A 20,364-nucleotide genomic window follows, 5' to 3' on the forward strand; every position below is an offset into this window, starting at 1 on the left:
AAATCCTATTAGTATAGTGTCTGCAAAAAACATTTAGATAAGACATGATAAAAATCCAAAGGATTTTTTGCAGACACTGTATTGGTAGAGAACATTCTACTTCGGGCCTAAACGTGCCTGAAGAATGAATAATACTAAATAGAGAAAGATGTTTGAAAAAGGTAGTTATTGGACATAAATTTTTTACAAAAGATTAACTAAAACAATTTTAACCACAAGTGAGAAGTAGTGCTTACTTGACTTTGGATTTAATATATTTTTAGACTTGTTTATAAAAATGTGTAATAGTGTAATTTGTTACTGTCCAAAGACATTATTCACGTGTCTGGTGTGTACCCTATAATGTTTCATTTCTTTGTTCAGATTGTTGAGATGCCAAGAAAATATTTATAGGAGAAGTTTAAAAAAATCCTACTATTATAGCGTGTGCAAGAAACATTTAGGTAAGACATATAATAATATCCTAACGTTTCTCGTAAACGCTGTATTGGTAGAGAATATTCGGCGGTAAAAAAGTATGTGAGCAATAGAAAAAGAACAAGTAAATATTCGCATTATCGAAAATCGACTACAAAAATCCTATTCGTATGCTGTCTGTGAAAAACTTTTAGATGTAAATATTAAGATAATCCAATAGTTTTTTTCACATACAGTGTATTGGTAGAGAACATTCTGCCTCAGAGTCAAGTCGTGCGTAAGCAATTGAAATAACAAAAATGGCTCTTTGTGTGATTTCTTTAAAAATCCTACTAGTATTGCGTTTGCATTAAATCGTTTAGATATGACATATTAGATAATCAAAAGGATTTATAGCACATGCTACATTGGTAATGAACATTCTACGTCAGAACCTGATCTATCTATTGTAAATTAGATTTATTATTCTGTATAATATTTTAGGTTTTTTACCAAGTAACAAATGTGAAAACAATATGTGTAATTTATATGATTGTAAAAACTTATTATTTTAGTGATTTTACACAATAAATGGTAGAGAATAATTTTGTAATAATTTTTACTTCAGTGTCTAAGCGTGCTTGAGATATTGAAATAACCAAAATGGATTTAATGATTTTTTAAGAATATGTAATGATGTAAATTATTATATAAACATTGTACACGTGCCTTATATGTTCTATTAATGTGTGATTTCTTTAAAAATCCAACTAGTATGGCGTTTGCCATAATTCGTTTTGATATGACATATTAGATAATCAAAGTGATTTTTAGCACACTGGTGACACTTAGGTTTTCTTTTAAAGTTATTAATTATTATTCGTTGTGCGTTTACATATTAGCGAAAAACATTTTCCACTTTTCAGATCAGCGCTGTGCCGTTTGGTCTATAAATCTGATTATCTTGAAGTAGCTGTGTAAGTACTGATATTAACATTTAGACTTACAAAGTGAGAAGCGCTATCTACGACTATCATCATCATCATGTAGCTAACGGGCCATGAAGGCCCAACGCTGCCATCATGAGATCTACGACTATAGGGATGATAAAACTAGTTTACTGTTATTTTGGGCAATAGATTTCTCTAAATCTGTAAATGGACTTGCTGAACTTGGAAAAATATTCAAAATGAAAATTGATAAGTTTTAATACACCATCTAATATATAAAATGTCAATTCAAATAGCCGACGTCCCGCCAGTCGCCTAATCGTCTCTTCCATGGGATTCATATAATACATCTCGCTCATAACACAAGCATCTGAGGCGGCTTAGGCAGCGCGTGACGTTGGCGCGCGTTTTTATCATGTCACAACGTTATCGTATCAAATAATAACGGTGACGGCGTGTGTTGTTTTTTTTGCCGAGTTTGTACTTTCCTTAAATTAAATTAAACGTAAAATTATTATTATTATTATTAATTACACTGTTGTTCTTTGTCATACGTGGTTTTTTATTCAATAATGTTTCCCGGTGTGTCAAACGTTATCATATATATAACAATAAAAATTAAAAACGGCGAACGGTGTGTTTTGTTTTTTTTGGTGAATTTTTGTCTTTGTTATATTATATATATACAATTATATATTAAACGTATAATAGTTATTATTAATTACATATTTGTCCGTAATTCGCTCACGGTTTTCGTTCAAGAGAAATCGACGTGTTTCCCGGTGTGCAAACATTACCTATTAATATGCGTCGTTGGATGTCGGTACGTTTTTTAGATTTAGAATATATATAATAATATATAGTATAGTAGTATATTACATTTTGCTTAAACCAAATTATCAAATTAATTAGATGTACAAAATTCTTATCTTTTTCAAACCGCTGTGCGTGGTGATAACGATACATTCCATATTTTTTGTTGAAAAATTTGTTGACATATATATCTACTATTTATTTTCAATTAAATAACTTACTGACTTATTTTATAAATATGTAAATTATTTGTTTTAGGCCAATACTATAGTGAAATCATAACCGACGCGTGTCCGTTTAGAAGATTGATTGCTACTTCTATCTACTCTGTCTTTAATTAATACAATAAGTAGTTATTATTGTTACCATCGGTTACAGACTGTTATCCTATGCCGTCACCGATTAATTTACCTGCGGCCATCAGAGAACGTACACCGTAGAAGTTGATTTTTTGTTATTTATGAAGTATTAATTAAAACATTAATTATTTCACATTTTTTTGTTAAAGCTGTACAATTATGATCACTACATAGAATACAAATTATTTTAGTTTTTTTATATATTTTTTTTTAAATGATATATTATTTCACGTTAAATTGGCATTATTTGAATACATTTTAATTATTTCATTTAGTAGGATGATTTACCTATATAAATATGTATGATCACTATCGAGTACTATCACTAACCGTTTAGGGTTTTTAAAATTGTTTTTTGACTTAATTTGTGGTTTTAGTATTTTTACTTTGGAAAATTCAGACATCGTAGGTAAACTATGTTGAAATCAAATAATTTAGGTATTTTATGCACTGAATATTATTATTATTTTGTACTCTGACCGTTTTTATAATCACCGCCGGACACTCGAATAATCAAAAATATTTGCTACAAATTATTTCAGACATTTCATTCATGTTTTGTACTCTTGAGTTCCCAAGTAACCGTCACACAAACATATCATTCTTCCACACTTTTAAACTTCTAATAACCAACAAACGTCAGACCTTAAGTATCAAAGTACCTTTAGCATTAAAGGTCCAGATCCAAAAACTAAAAGATTTGCATCGAGACATTTCATTTAACCTCTCTTTGGACATTTTTATAAGCTCTGCCAAATAGTCGATCAATAATAATGTATTTATCACTCTTCACTTCTTTCCCTTTTAAGTTCTAATAAACTAGACATTTCATTCATGTGATTTACTCTTGAATTCTTAAACACTTATGAACTTCTGTTAAACCACCAGACCTTTAATATACATATTTAATGCATTATGCTGTTGGTTACATTCTAAACGTACAGTACGTCATTACCGAATAATGGCATAGACGGTGATTTCTGAACAAATAAGGATTTTAATTCAACCAATATCTAGACATATAACGTATACGTTTGAAAAAGTTTTGTTGCACATAGGAACACCATATCAGACACATAGCCGACTGACCTCTAAACATTTCTATCTATTTTGAACCATAGCTATTACCAAGCCCGTGAAGTAAACAACACCTCAAACAATTCAAATTAAAAAAAAAAATAATTGTACTTTAAGCAAGTAGCACACTCGCTTAAGTAGTAGGACATTTCTGATCTGACAGATAGCTATTAGATAGTATTGCGATGGCTCGACACCGTGGCCGGCGCAGCCGGGAACCTCCCTCGGAATCTGTGACCTCCCCGAAAATACTTTGCAGCGAGGGGACGTGAGTGTGCCTGGCGTAGCCGGGTACAGTACCGGGAATCTGTGACCTACCCGCCCGACTCGGGGGCCTGGGGGTGGAGCCCCCAACTATAGCGAAGCTCTAGTATAAGTATTAATTTTGTTAATTGAGAGTTCTAATTTAATTATCATTTCAACACAAGTCATGAAATTTTACACCAACCACAAAAAAATTTAAGAAATTTCAGAAATTTAACTTAATTCCCACTTACACCTATTTACTAATTTATTTTTAGGATTCCTGATATTCATAAGTCATAGCTTAAAATAATCTAACTTTGACTATAATTCATTAAATTAAGATTAAACATACTTGACTTGCAAGTGGTTTTGCAGGGAATAGATGATTATAGCAAAATTGAAATACATCTTTATTTTTAGGTGGAGTAAAACAGTGATTAGGTATGGCCATTAAGAGTATGGGTTATTTTCTACTAGCTGTAACTAATTAAAATTTCTACAATTTTAATTGTTGCTCCCTATTACAGAATAAGCGTAGATTATTCATTTTGATAAAGTAACTATGAGTTCTTATACTACACTTATACCTTAAAAAGTGTAGACCTGCTTCAATTGATGTGATTCGGAGGTAAAACTTCTGGGTTTCTTTAATAAAGCATTTGCCTACACGCATTATAAATTAAACTATAAAGTACAAACGATTGAAATATTATTCGTTGACTATTCCAACTAAATTAACAAATACATGACACTGTATATGGGATATTTGGCCCACATGTTTTTGCAAAAAAATTAAAACTGGTACAGTGGGGTCGGGGCATAGTGTTACTGTTTTTTTTTACATGGTCGCTATCTGTATTTAAGCCAATGTGACTACGGAGACTCTGGTAACACATCACTTTTCAATAAAAACGAGAAAGCATAGAACAAGACTTAAATATTTATTCTAAAGAATTTCTCGGTATAAGTACTTTCCATAAACTGTACAGGTCATCTAGAAAGCAACTTTTGCCATATTTTAATGTAAGTTTAATTTTATTTTGTATAATTATGTTTTGTCAAAAGAAAAACAACTCCAAATTATCTACTGTCACACCGTCCCCTAAAACCCTTCAGTAAACCTTGGCCAGATTGCAAACGGAATCGGCGAGTCATTGTACTTTGTTCTGATCTGTTCTGCGCAATAGCAGCTGCTCCCCTCGTGGGTATGTATCTATTATAATAAATCTCCCTGGTGGTGGCGATCAATGAAGCTGTTCGAGGGTAGAGGGTTCAGCTACATACATTTATTGGACACAGAGTTCATTTGTGCATCGTCCATGGCCTGGAAAATAACAAGTTTTAAATTGTATTCTGATATAAGGAAAAATACAAATAAAAGTTTTTATTGTACTTAAAATAGTGAAAGCATTATGATAGGTATTAGTATGTAAAATTACTTTTCTCAAATTTTAATTAAGTTTCCTTACGTTTCATAAAAACTTATTGCATTACAGTAATTTGTATTTTTAGACTACCCAACAAATGTTTAAATGTTAAAATGTCATGTATTTACAACGTTTATTGGTATTAATACGACTGCGTCCAGGTAAAAGGGGTTAAGTTCAAAATTGAAATCTTTAGCCCCTTATTAGTTCAGAATAAAAATCTTTAATTTTATGGTGACAACCCCATTTTGTTCAAAAATGACTTAACCATTTTACCCGTTATCCGTCGATTATAGTCTCTTGTTAACTTTATTTATTTTTTACTTGTGTAAAAAGTCTTTACTATTGTAAACTTTATTATATTGTTTACTGCGTTCTAGTTCCGTTCAGAATAAATACATTATTTCGTCCGATGTACCAAAAAGCCACATAAATTACCGCAGCGAAATTATACAACGAAAATCTTATTAGTATAGAGTCTGCAAATTTTTTTTAGATTTAACATGATAATAGTCCAAAAGTTTTTTTGCAGACCATATATTGGTAGACAATATTCTACTTCACAGAGATACTATTGCGTGAAAACAAGAATGTTGTGTACAGTAATATTATAATTGTAATATAACTACCTACATAACTTGTTTCTTTTATATTAAAATTCTTCATAAAGAACCATACCTTAAAAAAAATGTTTAATTTCTGATTTAAAATATAGTTCTATAAATATTTTTTAAATGTATTAACATGTATAGTTTATCAAATACAAATGACAAGTTTTAAATTGTATTCTGACCAAAGAAAAAAATACAAATATAAGTTTTTATTATACTTAAAATAATAATTATCGCATTATATTACCAATGTAAAGTAAATATTTTTAAGTTATTTCAAAATTACTTTCTTCAAATTCCAATTAAGTTTCCTATACGTTACATAAAAACTTTTTTTCAGTTTTTTGTGTTTTTGGACTATCCAACAATGTTTAAATGCTAAGCTCATTGGTATCGAGTCCCTTGTTTACTTTTTTTAGTAGGTATTTTTGCTTTTGACTTATCATCTACAAGAAAAATCCTATTAGTATAGTGTCTGCAAAAAACATTTAGATAAGACATGATAAAAATCCAAAGGATTTTTTGCAGACACTGTATTGGTAGAGAACATTCTACTTCGGGCCTAAACGTGCATGAAGAATGAATAATACTAAATAGAGAAAGATGTTTGAAAAAGGTAGTTATTGGACATAATTTTTTATAAAAGATTAACTAAAACAATTTTAACCACAAGTGAGAAGTAGTGCTTACTTGACTTTGGATTTAATATATTTTTAGACTTGTTTATAAAAATGTGTAATAGTGTAATTTGTTACTGTCCAAAGACATTATTCACGTGTCTGGTGTGTACCCTATAATGTTTCATTTCTTTGTTCAGATTGTTGAGATGCCAAGAAAATATTTATAGGAGAAGTTTAAAAAAAATCCTACTATTATAGCGTGTGCAAGAAACATTTAGGTAAGACATATGATAATATCCTAACGTTTCTCGTAAACGCTGTATTGGTAGAGAATATTCGGCGGTAAAAAAGTATGTGAGCAATAGAAAAAGAACAAGTAAATATTCGCATTATCGAAAATCGACTACAAAAATCCTATTCGTATGCTGTCTGTGAAAAACTTTTAGATATAAATATTAAGATAATCCAATAGTTTTTTTCACATACAGTGTGTTGGTAGAGAACATTCTGCCTCAGAGTCAAGTCGTGCTTAAGAAATTGAAATAACAAAAATGCCTCGTTGTGTGATTTCTTTAAAAATCCTACTAGTATAGCGTTTGCCATAATTCGTTTAGATATGCCATATTAGATATTCCAAATGACTTATAGCACACGTTATATTGGTAGTGAACATTCTACGTCAGAACCTGATCTGGCTATTGAAAACTTTATTTATTAATCTGTATAATATTTTAGGTTTTTTACCAAGTAACAAATGTCAAAACAATATGTGTAACGTATATGATTGTAAAAAACTTGTAATTTTAGAGACTTCAAAGGCCAATTGTGCTTGATCAATTGAAGAAATAACTAGACTGGATTTAATGATTCTTTTGATTTGTTTCAGAAATATTATAACTTGCCTCGTGTGTTCCATAATGTATTAATTCTTCATCCAGGTTACTAAAAGCCTAGAAATAGTGGATGTCTACAAGAAAAACCTTACTTATATGTAAAAGAAAGGTTAGGAATTGAGTTGAACTGGCTACATGCAAGTGCTAAATATTCGCATTAACGTATTATTACTGTGTACAGGTTACTGTCAAACTGAAGAAATGTCCACAGCGAAAATCGACTAAAAAATTCCTATTCGTATACTGTCTGTGAAAAAACTTTTGATGATGTGATATATTAAGAAATTCCAAAAGCTTTTTCACACACAGTGTATTGGTAGAAAACATTCTACTTAGAACCTAATTATTGTGCGTGAGCAATCGAAGAAGATGTCTTCAGTAGATGTCTACAAAAAAACATATCTTCAGCGAAGAAAATCTACTAAACAAATCCTATTGTACCGTGTCTGTGAAAAAAGTTTAGATATGATATTTTACGATAATCAGAACAATTTTTCACAAACACTGTATTGGTAGAGAACATTCTGTCTCAGAGTCAAGTCGTGCTTAAGCAATTGAAATAACAAAAATGGCTCGTTGTGTGATTTCTTTAAAAATCCTACTAGTATAGCGTTTGCCATAAATCGTTTAGATATGACATATTATATATTCCAAATGATCTATAGCACACGCTATATTGGTAGTGAACTAACAGGGCGGACTTAAAGGGGGGTTTGACACCCCCCCCCCTACTCGGAAAACTCAAGTATACCTAGTCGGCACATTCGGAACAAAAAGTCGGTAAATATTATAACCCCCATTAAATTATACAAATAACATATTCTTTTAAAATGACCTTCAAGATTTTAAACTCCACCAGAGATATTCTCGATATAATTGATTTGGAAGAAATAACAAGGAAATAGTCCGCATTAAAAAAAACGCCATATTAAAGTTAAACTTTTGATGGTTTTTTTACTATCTAAATTTGTTTGTATTAATTAATACTTAATAAAATAATAATTTAAAGTTAAAAAAAAATAATTTTCAACAATTATTAATTCCCACTAATTTTAGCAAAAAATTGTGATTTATGATGTAAAATGTCATAAAATATTTTAGTCGGCAATTAAAATTTTATAGTCGGCATCTTCATATTGACACCCCCCCCCCTTGTATATTTCTTAGCACCGGCCCTGAGTGAACATTCTAGGTTAATTAAGTTGAGATTAAACATACTTGACTTGCGTGGTTCTGGCAGGGAATAGATTGTTATGGCAAAATTGAAATACATCTATATTTTTAGGTGGAGTAAAACAGTGATTAGGTATGGCCATTAAGATTATGGGTTATTTTCTACTAGCTGTAACTAATTAAAATTTCTACAATTTTAATTGTTGTTCCCTATTACAGAATAAGCGTAGATTATTCATTTTGATAAATTAACTATGAGTTCTTATACTACACTTATACCTTAATAAGTGTAGACCTGCTTCAATTTATGTGATTCGGAGGTAAAACTTCTGGGTTTCTGTAATAAAACATTTGCCTACACTCGTGTTTAATTTGTATATGTTTAAACTCAGGGTTAAGTCAATTTGATAAATTAACTATAAGCTCGTATACTAATTTTTGAAAATGTGATTTGTGTTCTAGATCTAACGTAGTGGGAAACCAGCTGAGAATCAGAAATAATATGGACGATTATTGCTGTGAAATTGTGCCTAGGTTCCAGGGCTCGTGGCGGCCCCAAACCCTCGATGCCAACTTTTTCATAGGGACACATTTTTAGAGATTCCAATAAGCTTTCGATTGATATACTCAAAAAGAGGGGACCTCTTCCGGAACATTGTTCAAAATCGACTTAATCGTTGCAGCAGTCGGCCGGCTATTTTATTGTTGACAGGATTCAGGGGGCTCTTGGTGGCCGCAAAACCCTCGGTGCCGGTTTTTTAAGTTAAATAACATCCTAAAATAGTGTTATGACGATAATTTGTTTATAATTTAATTAATATGATTTTGTATAATATTTATCGTCGGTGTATTTGGGTATATGGACTGCCCCTTAGAATAATAGACTATTGGCAACACAACGTACACTGACACCATGACACTAAAAGGTATTTCAATATTTTATGATTTAAATATTTTATTTTTCATTTACTTATATGTTTATCACGGTTTTCACTTGGAAATCATTATTTTTTTGGCTCAAGTGAATACGGATCTGTTTTACACACTTTTAACATTATTATAAATATATTTTATCGGTCATATAAAAAAATGTAGTTTGTAATAGCTCTTATAGAAACAATAAAATTTGTTTTATTAATAGCATGATTTATATTGTAAAACAAACTATTATTGTAAAACTGATTTCAAATAAAATAATAACAATTGAATCAGTAAAAAAAAAAATATTTTATTATTCAGTATTTGAAATTATTCAAATATACATATATCTAAACATACCTATTTAAAAAGTGATTAAAAAAACCAAACCATCAAGCTTAACGGGCCTTTAAGGCCCAACGCTGCCATCAAGATGGTTTCTTGACGAATTCGCTTCCGGGACGGGTCGTCAATCCGTCGCCGGAGAGGGGGATGGCGGTTCCTTTTTACCGGACGATTGCTCGCCCAGCAAACGGAGTGCCTGTGACCGAGTGTCGAACCGGCGACAGTGAGCGCTAACACACTGCCGCCTTACCCACTCGGCCACTCCTCCTCCTCCTAAAAAGTGATTAAAAATAATAAAATGTAAAAAAATGAGTTGTATTCATTTTGCTTAATGATTTCAGTTAAAAAATGTACTTTTGTCTTACTATTTTAACATTCATATTGTTGAGAACATTTAAGAAAAAAAATAATACATGACAATAAAATGTAAAACATTTTGAAATAAAAACTTGTGTATTTTTAATTTTTATTCGTGGCAGGACTTCTTAATTAATTTTATTATTTATACCTACTAAATTTATGACATAATAAGTTTACGTTAATTTTATTTAAATTATTATTCACTTATTCAGTATTAATTATTTTGCTTAAGTGAATTACGTTTTAAAAATGTCATGAACATATTTATAGATTTTGTCAAATTACATATTTATGATTGCTTCAATATGATAAATTAATACTGTAAAAATATGTGTTTTATTCTTTATAAATAGACTTAATTATCAAGTTACATACAGTTAATTCGCCATAAAAAATACAATTTTTTAATTTACTTGGATTAGTATTTTTAATTGACCATACGGCTCGTTTTTTTTTCACTTTGTATTTTTTAATAATAAAATTATGCTCTTTTTAGGTGTACAACTAAAAGTGTCGTAACATATCATCGGTGAAACATACTTTAAAAAGTGTTTGTTTTTATACTAAGCACAATTTTTTATCGTTTTGAGCTTGAACTTTTTTAAAACCACACAATTTGTTATTTCTATTTTCTTAAACTCTGATAAAAGAATTAATTAGTTTCTAGATTAAAACTAACGTTTTTTGTGTATAATTTTGTAAAAATGGTTTATTTTTACAAGATTAATGCATTATCAATCATTATTTCACATTTTTTTTACTTGTGTTATTTCAAAAAAAATTACTTAAAATATTTAAATTTTACAATATATATTCTGGTTTTGTAATGTTAGTATTCTCTAGTCATAATGACAAGAACTCTTGGAAAGTTTGTGTTTTGCAAAATTGATCATTTAACGATGACCCTGACGTGTATCGACTAGATACAACTTTACTAGGCTCACTTTAATACAAAAGCCCATATATCACAACTAGAGACCCCGAGTGACTGTCAGTGACTTATTTTAAATACAATAAATTATCTGCATATTTTTTCATACACAAAGTGTCCTCATTAGCTAGTGTTTTTTTTTTTTGGACTTGGCTTTTTATTTAAACCATAAATGATCATTGATTTGAGGTTTCACAAACTGTGTTTACAATATTTAAACTGTTTCTAGACCGAAGGCGTTCTCAAACTAGTGTTTTTGGGGCACTATCGAGCCAACTATTATTAACCCAAGGATCGCAGTCGTCAGGCATTCGATTGGTGTACAGTCGCAATGAAAAGCGAGCACTTCATTACAAAATATTAATGAAAAATAAACGAACAGTGTGTTGTAAGTTTTGTCTTATCGTTTATATCGTTAGACATCTGTGTTGTATAAATCTATCTTAATGGTTCAAGTTTATAGTTACTTTGTTTAGTTAAATATTCAATATATCCAATGAACGATTTTTCATTGTTAATCGTTATTATTATATTAATAAATTCCAAAACCTACTTTTGTTATCAGAAGAAATCTGTTATCAAGTATCAAGTTTTATTAGTTGTAGTTATATGCACTTATTAGATTTAGATTTTTATTTTTGTATTAATTAATTTTAGAGATATAATAAATTATATAAAAATCCGTTTAAAAGTAACCAAAAAGAATCATATCCAACCGTCCCGTTCCTGTCATTCTTGCAATTCTTTCCTTTATAAAGAGCTCTGGTTTTTCAGCTGAATTAATGTTTATATTAATTTCTTTTAGTCTTACACACTCTCTGGTTGTTTTTTTGTTTTTCTCTATCATTTTATATTTATCATTTAAAATCATGTAATTATTAATAATGTAACCCTACTTATTTTACTCTTTAGTACTGTTTAATTGTCGAGCCAAATATTTTTTGTACCTATAAGAGGATATTACTGACCTATGGAAAAAAAAAAAAACATAATATACAATAATAAGTCAGTTTCATATACAAACTGAGTAAATTCAGAGTTAAGAGTATCCATATTTCATGCGGACACATGATTACTTGAATATGCAATCTAGTATTTTTAATCCACTATCTCTATTAATTCACCTCCTTAATACTCCTCCATAGTCCGTCCATAATCCACAATGATATCAGTACTGTTTTCAGAATGACCTACAGCCGTAAGACATATCCATGGACAATGTCAAAAAAAAATAATGTCTTAATTTTTTTTTAAATTTTTTTTTATAATTCTGTAGTACTTATAAATATATTAAACAGTGCACTAACGAAATACAAGATCAAAATAATTAGATAATCAAACAATACTAAATTAATCGTATGTGACATGCACTAATTTAAAAACAGTTAAAAATATAATCCAACCCTTAAATCGAAAATAGTTTTTTAATAACTATGTTTTCAACTTGATCCACAGTATAGTGTGCGCGGTCTGAAAATACAAAATATTAAACAATTTTTAAACAAACGAATCGGGCCAACGTATAAAACCCTTAAGTGACCCGAACCTGTATGTTGCCCTTCTCTATTGTTTACAGAACAATAAGAAAACATTCAAATATATATTCAATTTTACAGATAAAACTAATAGTTCTTTTGCAAAACCACGAGACATAAACGACTTGTTGTGATTGTTTCATCATTATAACATCAGTTTTGTAGTAGTTAAAGAGTTTTTTTGTCATATTAGGATCAATAGTGTTTAGCTTCGATGCTATTGGTTTTACAATGATGGGGGATTTTTAAAGCAACTCTATAAATATCATCTAGTTGGTATCTGGGGGGGGGGGGGATTAAAGTTTTAAAAAACATATAAAAATATAAAAAACTCAAAAACTATTTATAACATTTACTGAGCCCTGAAGAAGGAACATGGAAGTGTTTTGAAACGTTGGCGAACTAGTCAAGATATCGAAATGGGAGTAACCGCAACGAGTGTAAATACAATACCCCATTCAACTAGTTTTTTTTTTTGCTTTTATTTGTAAAGGATCATTTGCATTTTTTTTAAATTTTAACAATAAAAAAGCTAATAGTGTGGGGTCAGGGCATAGTGGGACGAGGAGGTCACAGGGTGTACAGGAATTTTTACAATTAAAAGTGATAAAATCACATTCAAATAAACGTCTCGATGCGAATCAGTATTTCCACGCCAGTAAAGTCCAAACCAAGCACAGTGTAAACAGTTTACAAATTAGCACCAAAGCGTTTGTTTGAAAGTGATTTTAACATTTTTATTTATAATTATTCCTGTAGACTGTAGAGTGAAGACGGTCACACTATGCTTTGATCCGTTATGCCTCAACCCCACTGTATTGGCTTACTCGGATACATTCACTTTTAAATAGACCCGTTGATGCTAATTTCTAAACTGCTTATTAGGAAATATTAAATTTTTTTTATTTAAGTTTTTTCCTTCTGGGGTAATATCGGCAAGGAATCATCCAAAAACGGTTCTGTTATTTAGTATTTTTTTATGTGTAAAAAAGTCATTCACTAAATCGACTACTATGAATATCACAATGTTTTTACAGATGGGAAGCAAAAACAATCACACAAGTCTTTTATATTAATATAGTATCATAGTTTTTTTTTACCACGCAATCTTGTACGGTACCATTGTATGCCAAACTTTCGGAGTCTATAAATATCATCTAGTTGGTATCTGGGGGGGGGGGGGATTAAAGTTTTAAAAAACATATAAAAATATAAAAAACTCAAAAACTATTTATAATATTTACTGAGCCCTGAAGAAGGAACATGGAAGTGTTTTGAAACGTTGGCGAACCAGTCAAGATATCCAAATGGGAGTAACCGCAACGCGTGTAAATATAATACCCCATTAGGTTATTTTTTTTTTTTGCTTTTATTTGTAAAGGATCATTTGTATTTTTTTTAAATTTTAACAATAAAAAAGTCAATACTGTGGGGTCAGGGCAAAGTGGGACGAGGAGGTCACAGGGTGTACAGAAATTATTATAGCTGAAAGTGATAAAATCACTTTCAAATAAACGCCTCGATGCGAATCAGTATTTCCACGTCACGTCCAAGTCCAAACCAAGCACAGTGTAAACAGTTTAAAAATTAGTACTAAAGCGTTTGTTTGAAAGTGATTTTAACATTTTTATTTATAATTATTCCTGCAGAGTGTAAACGGTCACACTATGCTTTGATCCGTTATGCCTTGACCCCACTGTATTGGCTTACTCGGATACATTCACTTTTAAATAGACCCGTTGATGCTAATTTGTAAACTGCTTATTAGGAAATATTACATTTTTTTTTATTTAAGTTTTTTCCTTCTGGGGTAATATCGGCAAGGAATCATCCAAAAACGGTTCTGTTATTTTTTTTTTTTTTATGTTTAAAAAAGTCATTCTCTAAATCGACTACTATGAATATTACAATGTTTTTACCGATGGGAAGCACAAACAATCACACAAGTCTTTTATATTAGTATAGTATCATAGTTTTTTTTGTACCACGCAATCTTGTACGGTACCATTGTATGCCAAACTTTCGGAGTCTACAAAATCTTTGACGACGCTTATAACTTCTTCCATTGTGTATTCATGGAGTAAACTATCAACATATTCTGAAATTACAATATATAATTTTTTTTTCAATAACCTTTAAAGAAATTGAAAATAACAGTTTGTTGTCCTTGTAAATGATTTTTATTTCAAATAATTGTAATTTAAGAATAATGATGTAATATTAAATTCTACATTTTTAATACATGAACTACATGAGACTAAAAATGTAAGAAAATGATCATGTACTTTATATTTTGGTAATTGTTTTGTACACCATCAAAAATACTCTTCCGTTTTTTCAATTTTTTATACGGTTTTTAAAGAAGAGTTATGATTTAGTAAAAAAAATCAAATAACTTACAGTTTTACAAATAATACGTTTGAATATTTAAAAAATGACTTTTCGATAGTTTATGAACATTGTACTCAACATGTTTATTGAATATTACCTTTTGATTCCAACAGCAACTCATCCTTGCCAGGGAACTCTATAGATAATTTTAATTTAGCGACTTTTTCTGTTAATACTTCATAGCCTTCGCCATCTTGGCCAACATTTTTCCGGACTATGTTTACTTGTTTTTCCTATTGTTTTCAAAATAAGAATGTATATTAATATAATTTACCTATAAAACTGAGCCTTCATTGGCGAAATAAAAACGATAAACTGGAAGTTATATTATGTGGATTATTATTATTATTATTATTAAGAATTGTTATTAAGTGAACAGTAAAAAAGACTCTCCAATGCGAAAATGGGGGTGGTAAAATCTTAATATTTTCTATTAATCATAGTTTTTTTTAAAATTAAAGATCTTCCCTTCCGGGGTAAAATCGGCAAGGAATCATCCAAAAACGGTTATGTTATTTAGTATTTTTTTATGCGTAAAAAAGTCCTTCTCTAAATCAATTACTATGAAAATCACAATGTTTTTACCGATGGGAAGCACAAACAACCTCACAAGTAGAATAATTATCTATACTACAGTATCATAGTTTTTTATTTACCGTACAATCTTCTACCGTACAATCGTTTTCCAAACTTTTGGAGTCTACAATATCTTTGACGGCGTTTATAACATCTTCCAATTTATATTCTTGTAGTACACTATCAACATATTCTGAAATTACAAAATAAATTTATTTTCTTTCTATAATCTTTTAAGAAATTGAAAATAACAGTTTGTAACCCTTGTAAATGATTTTTATTTCAAATAATTGTAATTTAAGAATAATGATGTAGTATTAAATTCTACATTAAAAAAAAAATGTCTCATATCTATATTTGTATACCTATATTCTATATAGATAAACTATAACTATAAACTCTCCCGTTTTTTTCCAATTTTTTATCTGCTTTGTAAAAAAAAGTTATGATTTTTAGTATATAAAAAAATTAAATAATTTACAGTTTTACAAATAATACGTTTGAATATTTAAAATGTGTCTCTTTAATCGTTTTTGAACATTTTATTCAACATGTTTATTGAATTTATCTCTATTGAATATTACCTTTAGCGACTACTTTTATTAATACATCTTTTAATCCTTCATAGCCTGTGCCATCTTGGCCAACATTTTCTCTGACTATATTTCTTATTATTTCCTATTGTTTCAAAATAAGAATGTATATTAGTATAATTTACCTGTAAAACTTAGCCTTCATTAGCGAAATAAAAACGATAAACTGACAGTCATATTATGCGGATTATCATTATTAGGAATAATTGTTAGTAAGTGAACAGTAAAAAGACGATTCGATGCGAAAACGGGGGCGGTAAAATCTTAGCGTTTTCTATTAACCATAAATGTTTATTGTCCAATATACTTACAAGTTTTTTTGAAGTAGGCGGTTTACCCTGACATTCCAATAAGTACAATGCCAAGCTGAAAAACAGTATCATAGTTTTCGAATACATTTTTATTTTTCAAATAATAGGTAACCTACTAGAGTACTCGTTTTAGAAAAAAAAGGCGTATACTAATACAACGTATACTAATGGCCAACTGTTAAACACGTAGTCGTGTTCTGTAGGTGTTCTGTAAACGGGACTTATGCAATATATTATATTTTGTTTTTGCGAATAGTCAAATGATAGAGCAGTTGAAAACAACGTATTATGACATCTGTGTGTACAAATCCGAGTACTATATATCTGTTTTGTCGGCTTACGATTTATTACTAGTATAACTATCGATTTTCCAAGCTCTTAGAAAAAGCTTACACACTAACACGCATAAAAAACCGAATTCGAGCGAAATGGTGTTATAAGTTGAAAATTATTTAAAAGCAGTGGATTTAAAAAAATTCGGGTTGTTACTTTGTGAAAAAAACCCAAATTAGTTTTGTAAATTGTCAATCTAGTAAAATAAAAGTATAATAGAGCTTTGAAAGTATAATATAGTCTATGAAGTATAAATAGTTAGTAAGAGCTTGCTCCAATAGAAGTATATAATACATAAATATTAATTTTATTGAGAATAAACGATTATAAATTAAACTATGGAGTACAAACGATTGAAATATTATTCGTTGACCATTCTAACTAAATTAACAAATACATGACACTGTATATGGGCTATTTGGCCCACAATGTTTTTGCAAAAAAATAAAAACTGGTACAGTGGGGTCGGGGCATAGTTTTACTGATTTTTTTTACATGGTCGCTATCTATATTTAAGCCAATGTGACAACGGAGACTCTGGTAACACATCACTTTTTAATAAAAACGAGAAAGCATAGAACAAGACTTAAATAATTATTCTAAAGAATTTCTCGGTATAAGTACTTTCCATAAACTGTACAGGTCATCTAGAAAGCAACTTTTGCGATATTTTAATGTAAGTTTAATTTTATTTTTTATAATTACTTTTTGTCAAAAGAAAAACAACTCCAAATTATCCTATTTGTTTTCTACTGTCACACCGTCCCCTAAAACTCTTCGGTAAACCTTGGCCAGATTGCAAACGGAATCGGCGAGTCAATGTACTTTGTTCTGATCTGTTCTGCGCAATAGCAGCTGCTCCCCTCGTGGGTATGTACCTATTATAATAAATCTCCCTGGTGGTGGCGATCAATGAAGCTGTTCGAGGGTAGAGGGTTCAGCTACATACATTTATTGTACACAGAGTTCATTTGTGCATCGTCCACGACCTGGAAATACTGCCGCCCAAGTCTGGTCTTGAATGCTGTGAAAAAAGGGCCGCGTTAAGGTGAGTTTTAGATTATTATTATTTTTTAAATGCACGCACATAATATAATACTATATTAGCTACGCCATGATTTACACGAATGTGCATGTTTGCTTATTTATTATCGCCGGGTTTGCACCGTGTACTTGGATTTGCTTTCAAATATTAAAAAAATACTTTACAATTTTTACAAACCGTTAAATGTTTCAATGAAATTGTGAAACTTATTTTGTTACTGGTTAATACCTATTTTTGTAGCCAACAACTCAAATTGCTCTTAATGCTGTAATTAAATTAATACAATACAAGTACATTATTTCGTCGAGTGTACTATAAAGCCAAATTAATGACCACAGCAAATTCTACAAGGAAAATCTTATTAGTATAGTATCTGCAAAAAACTTTTAGATATGATATGATAATAATCTAAATGATTTTTTGCAGACACTGTATTGGTAACGAATATTCTACATTAGTGAGACACTAGTGCAATAGCACTAGCATAGGTTAAAACAAGAACGTTGTGTACATTATTAATTATTGTAATATAACATACCCATTTTTGTCAAAAATGACTTAACCCATTTTACCTGTTATCCGTCGATTATAGTCTCTTGTTAACTTTATCTATTTTTTACATGTGTAAAAAGTCTTTACTATTTACTATTGTAAAATGTATTATATTGTTTACTGTGGGCTAGTTCCGTTCAGAATAAATACATTATTTCGTCCGGTGTACTAAAAAGCCACATAAATTACCGCAGCAAAATTATACAACGAAAATCCTATTAGTATAGGGTCTGCAAATTTTTTTTAGTAATAACATGATAATAGTCCAAAAGTTTTTTTGCAGACCCTATATTGGTAGACAATATTCTACTTCACTGGGATACTATTGCGTGAAAACAAGAATGTTGTGTTCAATAATATTATAATTGTAATATAACTACCTACATAACTTATTTCTTTTATATTAAAATTCTTCATAAAGAACCATACCTTAAAAAAAATGTTTAATTTCTGATTTAAAGTATAGTTCTATAAATATTTTTAAATGTATTAACATGTATAGTTTATCAAATACAAATGACAAGTTTTAAATTGTATTCTGACCAAAGAAAAAAATACAAATATAAGTTTTTATTATACTTAAAATAATAATTATCGCATTATATTACCAATGTAAAGTAAATATTTTTAAGTTATTTCAAAATTACTTTCTTCAAATTCCAATTAAGTTTCCTATACGTTACATAAAAACTTTTTTTCAGTTTTTTGTGTTTTTGGACTATCCAACAATGTTTAAATGCTAAGCTCATTGGTATCGAGTCCCTTGTTTACTTTTTTTAGTAGGTATTTTTGCTTTTGACTTATCATCTACAAGAAAAATCCTATTAGTATAGTGTCTGCAAAAAACATTTAGATAAGACATGATAAAAATCCAAAGGATTTTTTGCAGACACTGTATTGGTAGAGAACATTCTACTTCGGGCCTAAACGTGCATGAAGAATGAATAATACTAAATAGAGAAAGATGTTTGAAAAAGGTAGTTATTGGACATAATTTTTTATAAAAGATTAACTAAAACAATTTTAACCACAAGTGAGAAGTAGTGCTTACTTGACTTTGGATTTAATATATTTTTAGACTTGTTTATAAAAATGTGTAATAGTGTAATTTGTTACTGTCCAAAGACATTATTCACGTGTCTGGTGTGTACCTATAATGTTTCATTTCTTTGTTCAGATTGTTGAGATGCCAAAAAAATATTTATAGGAGAAGTTTAAAAAAAATCCTACTATTATAGCGTGTGCAAGAAACATTTAGGTAAGACATATAATAATATCCTAACGTTTCTCGTAAACGCTGTATTGGTAGAGAATATTCGGCGGTAAAAAAGTATGTGAGCAATAGAAAAAGAACAAGTAAATATTCGCATTATCGAAAATCGACTACAAAAATCCTATTCGTATGCTGTCTGTGAAAAACTTTTAGATGTAAATATTAAGATAATCCAATAGTTTTTTTCACATACAGTGTATTGGTAGAGAACATTCTGCCTCAGAGTCAAGTCGTGCGTAAGCAATTGAAATAACAAAAATGGCTCATTGTGTGATTTCTTTAAAAATCCTACTAGTATTGCGTTTGCATTAAATCGTTTAGATATGACATATTAGATAATCAAAATGATTTATAGCACACGCTATATTGGTAGTGAACATTCTACGTCAGAACCTGATCTAGCTATTGAAAATTGTATTTATTAATCTGTATAAATTTTAGGTTTTTTACCAAGTAACAAATGTCAAAACAATATGTGTAACTTATATTATTGTAAAAACTTATTATTTTAGTGATTTTACACAATAAATGGTAGAGAATAATTTTGTAATAATTTTTGCTGCAGTGTCTAAGCGTGCTTAAGATATTGAAACAACCAAAATGGCTTTAATGATTCTTTAAGAATATGTAATGATG

General features: G+C 29.7%; 2 protein-coding genes across 18 annotated transcripts in view; both read right to left on the bottom strand.

Annotated features, from left to right (window-relative positions):
• The window catches only part of LOC126841529 (bifunctional glutamate/proline--tRNA ligase-like), a 93,107-nt gene that overhangs the window by 62,758 nt on the left and 9,985 nt on the right, over positions 1-20,364 (bottom strand). The gene's annotated exons all lie outside the window — the stretch shown is intronic.
• LOC126841535 (uncharacterized) overlaps positions 12,664-20,364 on the bottom strand; it is a 12,670-nt gene continuing 4,969 nt past the window's right edge. Inside the window, exon 9 of the mRNA XM_050578103.1 lies at positions 12,664-12,682. The gene's annotated coding sequence lies outside the window, so the exon portion shown is untranslated. The remainder of the gene's footprint in view (positions 12,683-20,364) is intronic.

Source organism: Adelges cooleyi, unplaced genomic scaffold (assembly GCF_023614345.1).
Source record: "Adelges cooleyi isolate 19-005CV unplaced genomic scaffold, UGA_ACOO_1.1 ACOO_flye_CR_arks_rails_tigmint_CR_PRNA_39, whole genome shotgun sequence".
Taxonomy (NCBI): domain Eukaryota; kingdom Metazoa; phylum Arthropoda; class Insecta; order Hemiptera; family Adelgidae; genus Adelges; species Adelges cooleyi.